Source organism: Canis aureus, chromosome 2 (genome assembly GCF_053574225.1).
Source record: "Canis aureus isolate CA01 chromosome 2, VMU_Caureus_v.1.0, whole genome shotgun sequence".
Taxonomy (NCBI): Eukaryota; Metazoa; Chordata; class Mammalia; order Carnivora; family Canidae; genus Canis; species Canis aureus.
In genome coordinates, this window is record NC_135612.1 from 41,964,245 (window position 1) to 41,981,771 (window position 17,527).

General features: G+C 34.2%; 1 protein-coding gene across 24 annotated transcripts in view; it reads right to left on the reverse strand.

Annotated features, from left to right (window-relative positions):
* MEF2A (myocyte enhancer factor 2A) overlaps window positions 1-17,527 on the reverse strand; it is a 171,634-nt gene that overhangs the window by 133,119 nt on the left and 20,988 nt on the right. For 21 of the 24 annotated variants that reach the window (XR_013363652.1, XM_077869777.1, XM_077869767.1 and 18 more), the window contains one exon: window positions 6,408-6,494. The exons of 1 other annotated variant lie outside the window; for it this stretch is intronic. The gene's annotated coding sequence lies outside the window, so the exon portion shown is untranslated. Of the gene's footprint in view, window positions 1-6,407; window positions 6,495-8,389; window positions 8,519-17,527 lie in introns of those variants that run through there. 2 more of the 24 variants (XM_077869713.1, XM_077869716.1) reach the window with 1 other exon arrangement.

Genomic DNA, 17,527 nt, shown 5'->3' on the forward strand with positions numbered 1-17,527 from the left:
TTTAAAATCTTTGACCGTTGGAGGATCATGAACATGTTCTCCTTATATTAGCCTCTAAAGTTTTATAGTTTAGCCTTTCATACTGAGATGTACAAATCAATCTCAATTTGATTTTTGCATGTGGTATGGAGGATGTCATTTTTTTCTGTATGGACAACCAACTGTTCTAGTATCATCTGTTAAATAATTCTTTCCTTACTATTCTATAGTGCCAGTTTTATCATAAAGCATGCATCCATGCAAATACACATTGGCCCTCTTCCAGGCTCTTTATTTATTATCCTTGTGGCATTATTTCATGAAACCAATTACTGTAGATTTGTAAGTTTTTAGTAAAGAAAATCCTTCTGCTTTGATCTTTTCTTGCAAGACTATTCTTGGGCCAAAAAATTTCCTTCAAAACACAAAACGAAAACAAACTAATGAAAATTTTATAATATTGGATAAAAATAATCCTCAAGTGGGCATGGATTATAACCTTCAGAAAGATATAACTTTAATGGGCAACTAAATTAACCCTACATAAATAATGTTCTGGACCAATGCTGACAAAGCTTTAAAAACAAAAAAAACAACACTTCAAAAGGATTTAGTTGGTACCAAGTAACTTCTATGAATACAAAGTTGTTTTTTTTAATACAAAGTTTAACACTACATAAAATAATACAAAAAAATTCTTCACTTAACAATCTCACACCATAATGTCTAAGATCCATACAAAAATTAGAGGGAATGAAAATAAGCAGGAAATGTACCCCATACTAAGAAGAAAAGTCAACTGATGTAAAGAAACTCAGGAATTATCAATCAAGTTAGTGGAATTAGCAGATAGAGGGCATTAAAGCAATGATCATCAATAAGCTCTACATGTTAAAAGAGGTAAGGGAAAACAGGAACATGATGAGAAGAGAAATAGAAGAAATAAAATTTCAGAGATAAAAAGTAATTATCAGAAATAAAAACACACTAGATAAGATTAAAAAGAGAACATATTGCAGAAGATCAGTGAAACTAGAAACATGACGATATTAACCATTCAAAAAGAAAAAAAAGAGGGAAAAAAGTACAAGTGCTGAGGCAGTATCAAATGTATAAAATTCCCTCCCTCTCCTCAAAGAAAAAAATAAAAACCCACACCTGGGGCAAGTGAGCTATTTGAAGAAATCATGCCAGTATTTTTCCAAATTAGTTTAAAAAAAAAACAAAAAACTCAAGAAAACCTAAGAGAGATTTTCTCAGAGAAAACTGTACTAAGGCACATCATAATCAAATGACTAAAACACAATCATTGAAAAAGTCTTAAGACCAGTCAAAAAAAACAGAAAAATTACTGGGAGTGGGGGTTCGGGGGGAGGTGCAGAAGAAGAAAAACAGCAAAAGTGTCTATCAGAAACTATGCAAACTTTTTCAGAAAGGATTTCACAACATTTTATCAAGGATAAAAGAGGGCGATCTCAAGATACAGAACCCAATTCATTAAGAATATAGAAGAAAATTAAATATGCATGTAACTAATAGTAGAGCTCCAAAATGCATGTGTGAACCAAGAAGTGAAAGGAGAAACAGACAAATCCAGTTAAAACTGAAGATTCCACACTCCTCTCTCAGCAACTACTGAAACAGAAAATCAGAGGAATAAATTTTGAAAAACACTATCATCCAATCTGACCTAATTAACATTTTTAGAAAGTTCTACCTCAACAACAGCACAATACACATTCTTAAGTGCATACAAAACATTCACTGACAAAGACAACATTCTGCACTTTATAATAAATATACAAAATATGTTTTTGGACCACCACATAATTAAAAACTTATTAGAGAAATATATCTAAAAACCAAATATTTGACAATAGGTCAAAAAAATCACAAAGGAATTTAAGAATTATTTGAACTCTATGTAAATGAACACAAAACAAACTCTGTAAAATGAAGAGGAAAATTTTAATAATTGCTCCTTTAGAAAAATGAAAATCTCTAATACCAGAACAAGAGAGGGGATATCACTATAAATCCTTCAAACATTAAAAAGAGCAAAAAATAGAATATGCAAATTTATGCCAAAAATAAGGCAATTTACCTGAAATGAACAAATTTACTTGAAAGACACAAACTGAAAGTTATTCAAGAAGAAGTACTATAAATCTGAATTGCCCAAATCCAAGAAATTGAGTTCATAGTCTAAAACCTTCCCACAAAGAAACTCCAAACACAGAGGTCTTCATTATTGAATTCTACCAATTAAAGAAGCAGTAACACCAAACACATGGAAACTTTTCCAAAAGAAGAAATCTTTCCAACTCACTCTGTTATCCAGATACAAAAACCAGACAAAGGGACACCTGGGTGGCTCAGCAGTTGAGCATGAGCCCTTCGGCTCAGGGCGTGATCCCAGGGTCCAGAATAGAGTCCCACGTCAGGCTCCTTGTGGGAAGCCTACTTCTCCCTCTGCTATGTCATAAATAAGTAAATAAAATCTTTAAAAAAAAAAAAACAGATAAACATTGTAGTAAAACTACAAACCAATACCTACTATGAGCAATGATGAAATATATAAAGTATACACTTTAATATATAAAGTATAACAAAGTCATGACCAAGTACAAACTATCTCAAAAATGCAAATTTCCTTGGTTTGAGACTCAAAAAAAAAAAAAAAAAAAAAATCAATGTAGCTAACTATATTAACAGATAAGAGAGGGGGGAAAATGTGATCATTCAACAGATGTGAAAAAACTGGTAAAAAATCAATAACCATTCACAATAAGAAAAAAATTCTCAGCAAGCTATGAATAGAATTCAATCTCAGAAAAGGTATCTGTTAAAAATCTATAGTTAACATCATACTTACTGGTGAAAAACTGAATGTTTTTGACCTAACATCAGGAGTAAGTCAAGAATGTCAGCTCACCATTCCTATTCAACGTTGCATTGGGACTACTACTGCAATAAAGCAAAAAAAAAAAAAAAAAAAAAAAATTAAGATAAAAAATTTAAAGGAGTCTTTATTCACAGACAAGATGATGGTCTACATAAAACATTTGAAGGACTGGGGATCGCTGGGTGGCTCAGCGGTTTAGCGCCTGCCTTTAGCCCAGGGCATGATGCTGGAGTCCTAGGATCGAGTCCCACATCAGGCTCTCTGCATGGAGCCTGCTTCTCCCTCTGCCTGTGTCTGCCTTTCTCTCTCTCTCTCTGTCTGTCTCTCATGAATAAAAAAATCTTAAAAATAAAATAAAAATTAAAAATAAAAATAAACATTTGAAGGACTATAAAAAATGTCACTGGAACAGGGAACCCGGGTGGTGCCAGTGATTAAGTATCTTGACTCTTGGTTTCAGCGCAGGATCATGAGATGAAGCCCCACATCCAGCTCCAGATGGAGTCTGTCCCTCTTTCCCTCTGCTCCTCCTGCTCGTACCCTCTCTTTCTTTCTCACTCTCTAAAATAAATAAATCTTTAAAAGAAATTTACTAGAACTAATAAGGAGCTTGGCAGAATCACAAATTACAAAGTTTAATACAAAAATCAATTATAAGCCTACAAACAACAACTGAAAACTGATTTATCTTTACATTACCACTTACAATAACATAAAAACACAAAACAGGAATCAACTTAACAAAATAGGTGCAATGCATTTACACTGAAAACAAAACGTTAAGAAGAACTAAAGACAACTTAAACAGAAAAAGGCACTAAGTTCATGTATCAGAAGACTCCATGTTCTTAGCAGGTCAATTCTCCCCAATGTAGTCTCTATGATAAAAGCATTCACAACTGAAATAACATTAAGCTTTTTTGTAAAAACTGACAAGCTGATTCTAAAATACACAGAAGGAGGAGCACATGGGTGGCTCAGTGGTTAAGCATCTGTCTTCAGCTCAGGTCATGATCCCGGGGTCCTGGGATTGAGTTCCGCATTGAGCTCCCCACAGGGAGCCTGCTTCTCTCCCTCTGCCTATGTATGTCTCTGCCTCTCTCTCTGTGTGTGTCTCTCGTGAATAAATAAACAAAATCTTTAAAAAAATAAAGCTACAGTAATCAAGACAGTGCAGTACTGCCAGAAATAGATACACAGATCAATAAAATGAAAAAGCCCTAAAAAACACTCACATATAATTGCAAGTTGATTTTCAACAAAGGTACCAAGGTAATTCAACAGGGAAAAATATAATCTTTTCAAAAATGCTTCTGGAAAAATTTGATTTTCATATGCAAAGAAATAAATCTTATCCCTTACCCTCATACTATACGCAAAAATTAACTCAAAAGTGGATCACAGACCTAAAATATAAGAGCCCAATGCAGTTCCCAAGACATAAGGGAAAGGAAAAAAGGTAGAAAACTTTTTGCCCAGAATTTTGCCCAATCTCTAACCCAAATTAGGGCAGAATTATAGGGGAAACTAATCTGAAGCTCTTCAGTCAACATATGAATCCATTCAAAAGGAAAGCATTTCCCATTTAAGTACTCAAAGTAACTCCTAAGCAAGTGGTTATTAACTCAAGCACAACCCTCAGAGCCATAGAAGCCTGCCATGAAGAATAAGACATTGTATACATCCATAGAGCCTAGTTGAAAAAGCATCATAAAGGATTCCCTTAAGTTTAAACAGGACCCAAAATACAACAGTTGAAGTTTATGCCCACAGCCATCCCTGAGGTTCACAGAAGGTGCAGAGTTCTGCAACTTTGGGCATCAGAATGGTTAAATTCCGACAATGCTTTAACTCGAATCACTTAGTTTTGAGCCATTAGTAGACAAAAGTGTAAGTAAGATTAAAAAAAAAAAATTCAAAGATTTACAGGAGACTAACCAAGGTTTATATTTTAAAATGTGAATTAGACTCTATTATTCCCATCCTGCCTGTGTGTTATACAAGTTCTGGACTGAAGGATACTTTGCTTTCATTGAAAAAATAATGTCTGTTCTCCTAGTTCCCCAAACTGAAAGATATCAGAAAATGGGCTCTTCCTCTGTCAATGTTTAACAAGATAAATACATAACAAGATAAATATAATGGTATCAGTCAGTTAAGTGCCCAACTCTTGATTTCAGCTCAGATCATGATCTCAAGGTTGTGAGATCAAGCCCTGGATTGGGCTTTGCACTGGGCGTGGAGCTTTAAGATTCCCTCTCCCTCTGCCCATCCACACCTCCCTCCCCTTTTCCTCCTTTTCCCCCTCCTCTCTCTCTCAAAAAAAGAAAGAAAATTTTAAAAATAAAAAAATTTTAAAAAGAAACTGGTATCAAGATAAAATACTTTAACAAAGAACTCATTTAAGTTTCTAAGTTGTTTTTTTTTTAAAGATTTTATTTATTTATTCATGATAGTCACAGAGAGAGAGAGAGAGAGAGAGAGAGGCAGAGACACAGGCAGAGGGAGAAGCAGGCTCCATGCAGGGAGCCCGACGTGGGATTCGATCCCGGGTCTCCAGGATCGCGCCCTGGGCCAAAGGCAGGCGCCAAACCGCTGCGCCACCCAGGGATCCCAAGTTTCTAAGTTTTTAATACCGCGTAATACTCAAAAAATGTACACTTTATGTTAAATAGCAAAACTATTCTTAAAACAAATACAAAAAAAAAAAAAAGTCAAGTACTACTCCCAAGCTTTTTACTGATATAATCATCAGGCATGATCGATGATGTCTAATATTTAAAATGTTAATTTAAAATACACCAAAAACTATTCCCTAATATTTTTCAAAATTATATTAATTCAAAATACTCTAATATAATTAATTTCTTTTCCATTTTGAATAAAAGGAGAAACTCAGATGAAGTTTTCAGTCATGAAAACTTCTGAGGAGGACTATATATCTTGCAAATTGGAACCATTAACCTAGACCAATGTAAGTCTTTAAGTCAAACAGCCTACTCCGGGGCTCTGCAAATATGGGCCTAGGATTTAAGGTAGAAAATTCAAAGTTACACACACACATAAATCTACATTTAAAAAAAATCTCTTAACTCTGATTTTTTCTCTGACCCTTCCAAAGATATTTCAAGAAATATTTGTCTACATCATCTTTCATTTGAAAATCTTTCTCAGCTTATGTTTATTTCATGTACTCAAATCCACCCTTTCTCCTATGTATTATTAGAATAAATACAGACTACTTTAGATTTTTTTCTTTTAAATAAGGGTAATTGATATGGAAGATGAAGTGGGAAAGATGAAATAGGATTATCTTAGCAACAGCAGACAAAATATGTAAGAAACTGTCAGTATACAAGGCACTTCAAGTAGACTTTATAAATTTCTTTAATCGACATTAAACCTCAAAATAAACTCCAAAAAGACTATTATATTCAAGCTCACAAGACAGTCTGATTTTTAAAAAAGGAAAAAATTTCCATTGTGTTTACTTCATAACATAGAAAAATGAAAGACGTCTTACTAGAAATGACGTTATCAGCAAAAAAGTGCACTTAGTATGACCCTTGCAGAAAATTCTTCTTTGCTCCTTTTTCACAAAAAGCAGTTCCTAAATAAAGAAAAAAAGATATATGAGATGGATTAGTGAATGTTCTTAACTCTAAAACAGAATTAAACATATGTTTTGTCATTATAAATTCCAATTTTCAATACTATGTGTGGCAGATAGCTCCACAACTACCTGCTGAATAACAGGAAAATAAATTTTTAAAAGTCATTTGTGGTATATGTCTAATAAAAATATACTGTTAGCCGACTGACCCATTTTCTCAGGAAGTATTACTTAAATGTTCAGTAATATTCTATGTACTCTTAGATTCACAAATTAGCTATCTAGTCTCATTTTTCTGCCCTTTATTATCACATGATATGGTTTACATTTACCTGGTACATACTATACAGACTACTTAATTTATGGTTTGCTAAAAGAGTTGAATGTATTCACTGTATCACATTCTCCTTTAGAAAATTGTCAAAGGGTCAGTGATTTTCATTGCCATAAAATATGTTTGTATTCAAATACAAAGTATATACTTGTAGCTTTTACAATCTTTTATAGGGAACAATGACATGAAAATAATGAACGTAAAATGCCCAAAATGGACATTAAAATGATCAATGTCAATAATTCATATTAAAAAAAAACCACTGGTGAATACTAACCAATGGATTAGTACATAAAGAATAATCCAGTTTGCTTGGAATAGAAGCAATGCACTTAGATAAAAAGGAAAGATGGTAAAAGCACCCCCTCTTCCTCACCCAGATTGGCCAGGACCAACTACCATGTTAATCCAATAATTTAGAACTGCATGACTCGATAATTCTACCAACCCCTAAGTAAATCTGTCACATCATATAAAAATAATTTTTCCATGGAAATTTTTAATCTGATTCAGCAATATTTCTTATTGTGATATTGTAATTTTATTTCTATTTCAAATGAATACCTCCTCTAGAGGGGGGGAAAAACACAAACTGCCAAATATTTTTGTATTAATGAATTAAGTATTAAAAGCCTGAACTTTAAGACATACGTACACACAAATAAGCTTTTTTTGCAAGGTTAAAAACAGCTTAAAGACTGAATTTGGTTTTTAATCTAATTATACTAAATGTAGAAAAGTTCCCTAACTATAATTTCACTACCAACTTCTAAAACCCAATAATTCAAAGTGAAACTGTTTTTCAAGGGTTTTCGATCTAAACAAAACTCAAAATGTATTTTAACACCAGCTCTGTGTCAGTGTCAAGAAAGAAAGTTTAGCAATGTGACCTACAAGTAAATAACCAATTTAACACAAATTTGATACATCCTGGTATTATTTTCTTACATCAAAAATTCATTCTCAGTTGTATAAAGTAACTTGACAACTTGTGTTTTGTACAAAGTTCTCAAACAGTGTCTTCTAAGAGGAAATAAACTAAAAATCAAACTCTTTTATAATAATCATGAAATATACTCTCACCTTCAAACTAAAACCAAAACTAAAATGGTGGTGCTGTATCCAGTTATTAAATTTCACATATTAAACTTCCAAATCTCATTGCTTCTGTCCAGGCTAGACAATCTGTACCTCCAACTGCTATTACTCCCAAATCTGGTTCCAACCAACCTCCTCACTCCCTCTATTTTTTTTTTTTTTTTAAGAGAGAGAAAGTGCAGGCATGTGTATGCACAACCAGAGTTGGGGAGGTGGCAGAGGGAAAGGGAGACAGAAAATCCTAAGCAGGCTCCACATCCAGTATGCAGCCCAATGCAGGCTGATAGGCTGATCTCACAACCCTGAGATCATAACCAGAGCCAAAATCAAGAGTGGGATGCTAAACCAAGTGAGCCACCCAGTGGCCCACTTACTTCTAATCAATCTACATTGTTGTTAAACTGGACTATAAGCCATTTGCCCAAACTATCAAACTGTGTAATTCTGTTCACATTTTTACCTCTGCTGGAAACCACCTTCCCCAGTTTAATTGCACCTTCCATGATAGCAGCCTCAGGAATACTCTTACTATCACAATCACTTCTGGGGGGTAAGAAGGGGCAAATTATCACTCTTAGTTTTGTTAAGTATGAGTCTCTTCTATACTATATGCTTTTCTTAGAGAAAGAACTTTGTTCATTTTTATATCCCCACTATCTAGTTAATATCTGGAGTAGAATTCAATATAGTACATTCAGAAAATAAGCACTAAGCATTCCATATATTCTAGATACTCTTCTAGGTGCTAGGGATAAGTCCCTATAATCTATGGCTGACCTCATGGAGCTTACATTCTAGGAGGGAAGACTTACAGTGAATAAAGAATATGCAATATGTACAGTGGGTTATACAAAGTCCTTAATAAAAAAAAAAAAAAAAATAGAGAGATCCCTGGGTGGTGCAGCGGTTTAGCGCCTGCCTTTGGCCCAGGGCGCAATCCTGGAGACCCGGGATCGAATCCCACGTCGGGCTCCCAGTTCATGGAGCCTGCTTCTCCCTCTTCCTATGTCTCTGCCTCTGCCTCTCTCTCTCTCTCTCTCTCTCTCTCTCTCTGTGTGACTATCATAAATTAAAAAAAAAAAAAAATAGAGCAAGAAAGTAAGTATTACCATGGGAGATTAAGATTTGAGAAAGATCTGTTAAGATGGTAATAATGAGAGCAAGTACACAGCAGTATTTATCATACGCTAATCAGTATCCTAACTGTTTTACATGCATCAACGGGGTAAAGCCGGGATCCCTGGGTGGCGCAGCGGTTTGGCGCCTGCCTTTGGCCCGGGGCGCGATCCTGGAGACCCGGGATCGAATCCCACATCGGGCTCCCGGTGCATGGAGCCTGCTTCTCCCTCTGCCTGTGTCTCTGCCTCTCTCTCTCTCTCTCTCTCTCTCTCTCTGTGACTATCATAAATAAATAAAAATTTAAAAAAAAAAAGGGGGTAAAGCCAACAATAATCTCACTATTATCCTCAAAAGGAAATACTAAGAAGGTACCTGCCAAGGTCACATAGCTAAGTTAGTAAAGTGGTACAGCCAGGATTCAAACCCAGGCATGCTTTTAACTATGCACAACCACCATCAGTTCATGCTTTTGTTAAATGAATAAATATATATATTTAAAAAATGAATGCACACTAAAGCAATGGATTCAAAAGCCAGAAAAGCAAATCTCAGTCTCAGAGGACTAATACATTTAAGTAGTTTCAGTACATCAATGCCTATGTATGACAGATATCCTGACAATTAACAGGTGGGTGCCTGCTGTGAACAAAAATGATAAACACTGACAATTTCTCAATAACTCTTAAAGTAAGTTTTAAGTTTCGATATGATAATTACCAGAACTAAAAATTAGACAAGGCAGTATCATAAAAACCACATGGTTATGTCGTTTTTTAAAACTTTTGAAGAAGTACTCTGAAATAAATGAAAACACTGAAGACAGTATCATTTCAATAAGAGTTAAACGTCAAATATCATAGTTTACATTGTGGCACGAGTTACTATCAACTTTCAATTTTCCATATTAATAAGAAGGGTTAAATGAAATGACTGGGATTCAAACTCCTCTTTTCATATATCTCAACTACATTTTACAAAGCAAACAGACAACACCTAACACAACTTGCTGATAACTGAAGACCTGAATGACCCAAGGTAATTTGCTCCCTTAATGCCTTCTCTCACTATATTAGATTGTTAATTATGTGCTTAAACAGTGAATGCCAATAAATTAGAAAGCAAAATGAAACAAAGTGCCTGATGTAGTATTAACATTTCTAGTTTCAAGTCTTAAGGACCTAAAATCCTAAACATTTCAGGTCTTGATAAAAAGAACTCAATATAATTATGAAGAAAATTTCTGCTTTATGTTTGAACTTCCTGAAATTTCACTGTATATACCTCTGCCCTGAGCACAATGCAGTGTCAAAGAAAAGAGGTTTCTATATGAAAACAGCTTTGGGGATCCCTGGGTGGCTCAGCGGTTTAGCGCCTGCCTTCGGCCCAGGGCCTGATCCTGGAGACCTGGGATCGAGTCCCACCTCGGGCTCCCTGTGTGGAGCCTGCTTCTCCCTCTGCCTGTGTCTCTGCCTCTCTCTATGTGTCTCTCATGAACAAATAAATAAAATCTTTAAAAAATAAAAAAAAAAGAAAAGAAACAGCTTTAAAATCAATCCAGATTAAAAGAAAAATGAAAACAGGCCAAAGAAATTTTTTTTTAATTTTAAAATTTTAAAATTAAAAATTAAAATTTAATTTTAAATTAAACAATAAATGGTGCAAATTTGCTCAAATTCTAATTCTGTTTTGTAATAAAAACTTAGGTTAACCAGCAATGGTGTTTTTTTAATTCAAGAGAGGGACAGCTCTGACACACAGGCATCAAACTACTCATGCCTTAAAAAGAGTTTTGGTACCAGCTATGATGTAGTAACTAAATACCAGACATGCTCTTCCAACGAACTCAACTAGAAAACTATTCAGATATATAAAGTTATCATTTTAAAACATTGGACACCAAACAGCTAGCTGAGCACTGTGATACCTGAGAAAACAGAAAAGTATCCCCTACATACTCTTTATGCAGTCAGGAGGGCAATGCAGGAACGGGAGGCCAAGCAAAATATGGTGGATTCAGTGAGTAAAAGAGACAGATGCTGAAATTTAGGGAGGCTAAGGTAATGGGAATTTGTAGGGCAGAGGAGCTGAGAACACAGAGCTCAAGAAGAAAAAGCACTCCTGAAATTTGAAGAAAGGGTTCCAGAGCAGCTCTGTCTAAAAGAAACAGCATGAATCTAAAATAGAATTTAAAAATTTTCTAACCACATTGTAAAGAAAAATGAAGCAGGTAAAACCAATTTTAACATAATTCATTTAATCCAAAATGCTCAAAATATTATTTCAGGACAGGACTGACATAAAAAAAAAAAAAAAAAACAGGTATTTTACATTCTTTTTTTCCCCACAATAAGTGCATGACATTCAGTGTGTTTTACACTTAGGGCATATTTAAATGCAAACTAACCACAAATCAAGCTCTCAATAGCCACAATGTGGCTAAATACTACCATGTACTTGACAATGCAGTTTCTTGTTGAACATAAAGCTGTGCATGGGTAAAGTGAAACTCTACAAGGCCAGGCAAAGAATTAAGATCAAGCAGGCTCAAAAGGTCCCAGAGATTTAAAAGAGAAAGTCCTCATTGAAACCTGGGGAAAACAGTAAAAACTGAAGCAGAATCATCACTTAGTAGCTGTGCTAAACTAGTTCTGGAGTAAAAGCTACAATAGACTTGCCAAAACAAAGTTTAAAAACCAGCCTCAAAAGGTTTAAACAGATCCACAAGAAATGTAACATCCTGCCAAAACAAAATTAAAATCTCTCCAGAAGAAATCAACAAAATCCAGACAACAGTGTAATAATGAATGTCCAAGAGTCAATCAAAACTTACTAAACATAAGAAAATAGAGAAATGATGACCCATATTGGGGGAAAAAATCTGACAAAAGAAACAGACCCAGAAACAAGAGAGATGATGTAAAGACATAAACTTTAAAATAACAAATATGTTAAAGGATTTAAAGAAAAAAAGGACAAATAGTTTGAAAAGAATCAATGGGGGGTGGAGGTGTGCCTGGGTAGCTCAGTAGTTAAGCATCTGCCTTCAGCTCAGATCATGATCCCAGGGTCCTGGGATATGTATGTCAAGCTGTATGTCAGGCTCCCCGCCACCAGGGAGTCTGCTTCTCCTCTGCCACTGCCCCTTCCCCCACTTCTGCCTGTGTACTCACGCTCTCTCCCTCTCCCTCTCAAATAAACAAATAAAAACCTTTTTAAAAAAGAAAAGAATGGATTTTTAAATGAGAAATGTACTATTCAAATAAAAAAAATTGTATAGACTTAGCAATTGTATACAATTGTATAGACTTAGCAACAGATTAAAACAGTACAGGAAAAAAGAAAGATCCCTAACTTGAAGATATAAAAATAGAAAGCAAAAAAAGAAACAAAGAACAGAGCATCAAGGACCTGTGAGAATATCAAGGGCAGTCTAAAAATGGTGAAACTGTAGCCCCGGAAAGATGGGGAGACAAAAAATATCTCAAGAAATAAGGAGCAACAAATTTCCAGATTTGACAACTAAACTCATATATTCAAGAGACTCAGTGAACAAAAAACAGGTTAAGCATAGAAAAATCACACCAAGTCATATATTTAATAATCAAACTGCTGAAATCCAGTAATAGAGAAAATCTTAAAAACAGCTGGGGGGGGGGGGGGCGGAACGGACACACGGGACATTATACATAGAGGAACAAAGATAAGAAATACCAAGCTCCTTGTCAAAAACAATACAAACAACTTTAAAACAAAGGAACAAAACCTTTGAAGTGCTAAGAAGAAGAAAAAAACCTGCAAATCAGAATTTACACAAAGCAATAATATTCTTCACAGATGAAGGGGAAATAAAGACATTTTCAAACAAACAAAAGCTAAGAATCTGTCACCAGCAGGTCTGCACTACAAAGAACGCTGAAAGAAGTTCTTCAGTAAGAAAAAGGACAGCAGAATTGTACAAGAGTGGAATCTCATGTAAACTATAAACTTAGTTAATAAAAATGTACCAATATTGGTTCACCAATTGTAACACATATATATCACACAATTAACAATGCAAAGTGTTAAATAATAGGGGCTAGAGGGGGCCAAAGTGAGAGGGAGAACAGGTCGAAGGGAAAGAAGAGAGCATATGGGAACTCTAAACTTCCTGCTCAATTTTTCTGTATATGTAAAGCTGTTCTAAGAAATAAGTCTATCAATAAAAAAAGACATAGAAACCCACTTCTACATAAAGAACAATAATGGTCAATATGTGAGTTTACCATCTATTTTCTTACCTTTAATTTTTTAAAAAGATAGTGATTGTATAAAGCAAAAGTAGGCAATAAAATAGAACAATTCATAGAATAAAATGACAAACAGCACAAAGAATGAGAGGGGAAAAAACAAAGTAAACTGTAGTAAGGATCTCTCATTATTCATAAAGTAATGAATAAAGTAATAAAATCTGACTGTATTAAGTTCAAGATGCATGCTGTAAGACCTTAGAGCAACTACTAAAAAATAAAAGAAATAAAACTAACAAATGAAGAAAAAGAGAGGTAGAGACTATTAGGCTAGATTAGAAGCAGATATTGTCAGATTGAGTAAAGATACATACCCCACTTTAACTACAATTATATAGGTAGATTAAATATGAAATAGAGGGACATCTGGGTGGCTCAGGGGTTGAGTGTCTGCCTGCCGCTCACAGAGTGATCCTGGTCTGAGATCAAGTCCTGCATCGGGCTCCCTGCAAGGAGCCTGCTTCTCCCTCAGCCTATGTCTCTGCCTCTCTCTCTCTGTGTCTCTCATGAATAAATAAAATCTTAAAAAAAAAAAACATGAAATAGAAAAAGTTATACCATACAAACATTAATCATAAGAAAGCTGGAATGCCTGTATTAGATCAAAGTATGACACAAGAAAAGGAGTATTATCAGGTATAAAGGACCTACTTATCAGAAATACAAAATAATCCTAAATGTTAATAAAGCCAATAATAGAGTTTCAAAACATAGAACACAAATAATGACAAAACTAAAAGGAGAAATAGACAAATTTACAATTTTAGCTAGAGAATTCAACTGTCTCTCACAATAATCAGTAAAACAAGCAGAGAAAATCAGTAAAGATACATAAAAACTGAACAACACTATGAACCAGAGGAGTTTTTTCATGTCTCTTAGTACAGTCAACAAGAGAGAGCATATGCTGGACCATAACACAGGGCACATATAAATTTGTAAGGGTGAAACCATACAGAAATGTTTTCTTTTTGAACATCAAATTGACTTTATTAAAGGATTCATGAATCAGGCAGCATCTCATCTTGCAAGTAGAGAGGCATTCCCCAGAAAGTGTTTTCTGACAACATAAGAATGAAAGATCAGTAACAAAAATATATTGGAACATTTTCCAAGTATTTGTAAATTGACGTTTCTAAATAATCCACAGGTTAAAGAACTCATAAGTATAATTTAAGAGCACATGAAACTGAATGACAATAAAAACACATTACCTAATTATATAGGTGATACAAAGATGTAAGGATGCTTGGAAATTTTTTTAAAAAGAGCTTATGTTAGAAAAGAATAAAGATTTAGCATTTGTGTTCTAAATTAGCTTCCACCTTAAGAAGCAGAGGGGAAAAACCCCACATTAAACTAAATGTGGAGGTAAGGAAATGATAAAAGTAGAAATTGGTGAACTAGATGAGAGATTAAAAAAAAAAAAAAAAAAAGGTAAAACCAATGAAAACAAAAGCTGGTTCTTTGAAAAGAACCCCTAGCTAGACTAGTCAAGAAAAGAAGAAAGAAGACACATTAGAATGGTAAGAGAAAGCATACTAGAGATATTTCAAACATTATATGCGTATAAGATAATGAGTAGTGCAATTCTATGCCAATAAATTTGATGACTTAGACAAAAAACTTCCTTGCAATATGCAAATTATCAAAAGACACACAAAAAAAACTCTGAATAACCCTCTAATTCAGAAAACTTTTTTAAGATTTTACTAATTTGAGTGAGAGAGTGTGCACACACTCAGGGGGAGAGACTGAAGGAGATGAAGAGAGATCTGAAGCACACTCCCTGCTGAGCTGGGTGCTGACTGTGGGCTGGATTCCACAATCCTGAGATCATGACCTGAGCTGAAATCAAGAGTTAGATGCTTAACCAACTGAGCCACCCAGGTGTCCCTAATTTAGAAATTTTAATTCAAAATCAAAAGGATTCCCACAAAAAGCACCGCAGACTCATGTGGCTTCCCTAGTGAATTCTTCAAATATCTAAAAAAGAAACATTATCAGTCTTACACAAACTCTTTTAGGAAACAGAAAAAGAGGAAATACTTTCTAACATATTTAATAAGGTCAGAATGATCCTGCCACCAAAGCAAGGCAAGGAGACCACAAGAAAAAGGAAACACATACTGGAAACACACTTGCTTATATAGATGCAAATATCATTAATAAAATCTAAGCAGCTCAAATCCAGCAATATGTAAAAAAGTTATATAGCACTACAAATGGGGTTTGTCTCAGGAATGCAAGGTTGGTTTAGTTATGTAAAAAATCAACGTAACTCACTATATTAACATACTAAAAAGGAAAAAAAGATTGATTTCAATAGATGTAAAAAAGTATCTATGTATGATTAAAAAAAAAAAAAACATCTATAGAGGGAAGGGGGAAAGGGACACCTCTCAACAAACTAGGACTGAAGGAAACTTCTTCAATCTAATAAAAGGCATCTACTACAAGAACCTACAGCTAATGATAAAAGAATGATTTTTTTTTTTCCTGTACAACTGGAAACAAAGCAAGAATGCACACTCATTATTTATATTCACTATTTTATTAGAGTTCTTAACAACTGCTATAATGCAACAAAGGGGAAAAAAAGTATCCAGGTTGGAAAGTAAGAAATAAAACAGCTTCTACTCACACATGACATGACAATATACACAAGAAACCCTAAAAATCTACAATAAAGTGGCTGGAACTAAAAAGTGCGTGTTACAAGGGTACAAAATATAAGATCAATATTTTTAATAAAGATTTTAAGTATTTTTTAAGTAAGCTCCCTGCCCAACATGAGGCCTGAACTCACAGCCTTGAGATTAAGAGCTGCATGCTCTCCCAACTGAGCCAATTCTAGATCAGTTTTTAAGTCAAATTTCTATATACCGGTAATGACAAACACAAAGTTAAACATTTAACTTTAAAATACTCATTTTAGCATGAAATGAAAACAAATATAACAATATATGTGCAGGACTATTATCCTGAATGCTGGAAAACACTGAGACAAATTAAGGAAGACCTAAAAAAAAAAAAAATTATGTTTACAGATTCATACATTCAAATCAATATTATTGTGATATTGATTCTCCTCTAATTGATCTACAGATTCAACACAATCCCAATCAAAAATCCCAGCAAGTGTTCTTGTAAAACTTCACAAAAGTATTTTAAAAATTTTAATACAGCTAAAACAATTTTGAAAAGAAAGAAAATCAGAAGATACAGCATGCTGTTAAAACAGAAACACATACACATGAGTATACACACACACCCCTCTAAATCAAGGGAAGAGAATAGAGAATGCAGAAATAAATACACACACACAGTCGTTTGATAGTCAACAAAGACACTAAGGTAATGAAATGGGAAGAAGCCTTATCAATAAATGGTACCAGAATAAATAAATGAATCTTGATATCACCTCACCATTCACTAAAGTTAATTCAAAATGGATCACAACTCTATGTGTAAAAGCTATATAAAACCTCCAAAAGTAAACATGGGACAAAAAAATTTTGCTGCCCCATGTAAGGCAAAGATTATCATGCCACAAAAAGACAAAGTTGACAATATTAGAAGGTTGACAAGCAGTACTTTATCAAAATTAAAACCTTCTGCTCTTTGAAAGACAACATTAAGGAAATAAAAATCAAACCACATACTAGTAGAAAATATTCAAAATATAATAATGAAAATGAAAAAGACTTCTATCTAGAACATACAAAAATCTCTTACAATTCAGCAATAAGGCGCCAAACAACCCAATTAAAAATGGGCAAAAGATCTGAACACTTCACCAAAGAATACAGATGCATACCCACTAAGCAAATGAAAAATGTTTAATGCCATTACTCATCAGAGAAAGGCAAAATGGCTACTAAAATGGCTACTACTAAAATGGCTACTCTTAAAAAGGCTAACACTGCAAAGTGTTGAAATTATGGAGAAACTGCAACTCTTGTTGCTGGTGGCATTGTAAAATCACATTACTTTGGAAAACAGATTCACAGTTACTTGTAAGGTACACTTATCATATATACCCGAAATCTCATTCCCTGGTATTTACCCAAGAAAAATGGAAACATATGTCCACACAAAGGCTTGTACTCAAATACACAGAATAGCTTTATTCACAATAGCTCCAAACTGAAAACAACCAAAATGTCCATGCATGGTGAATAGAGAAACTG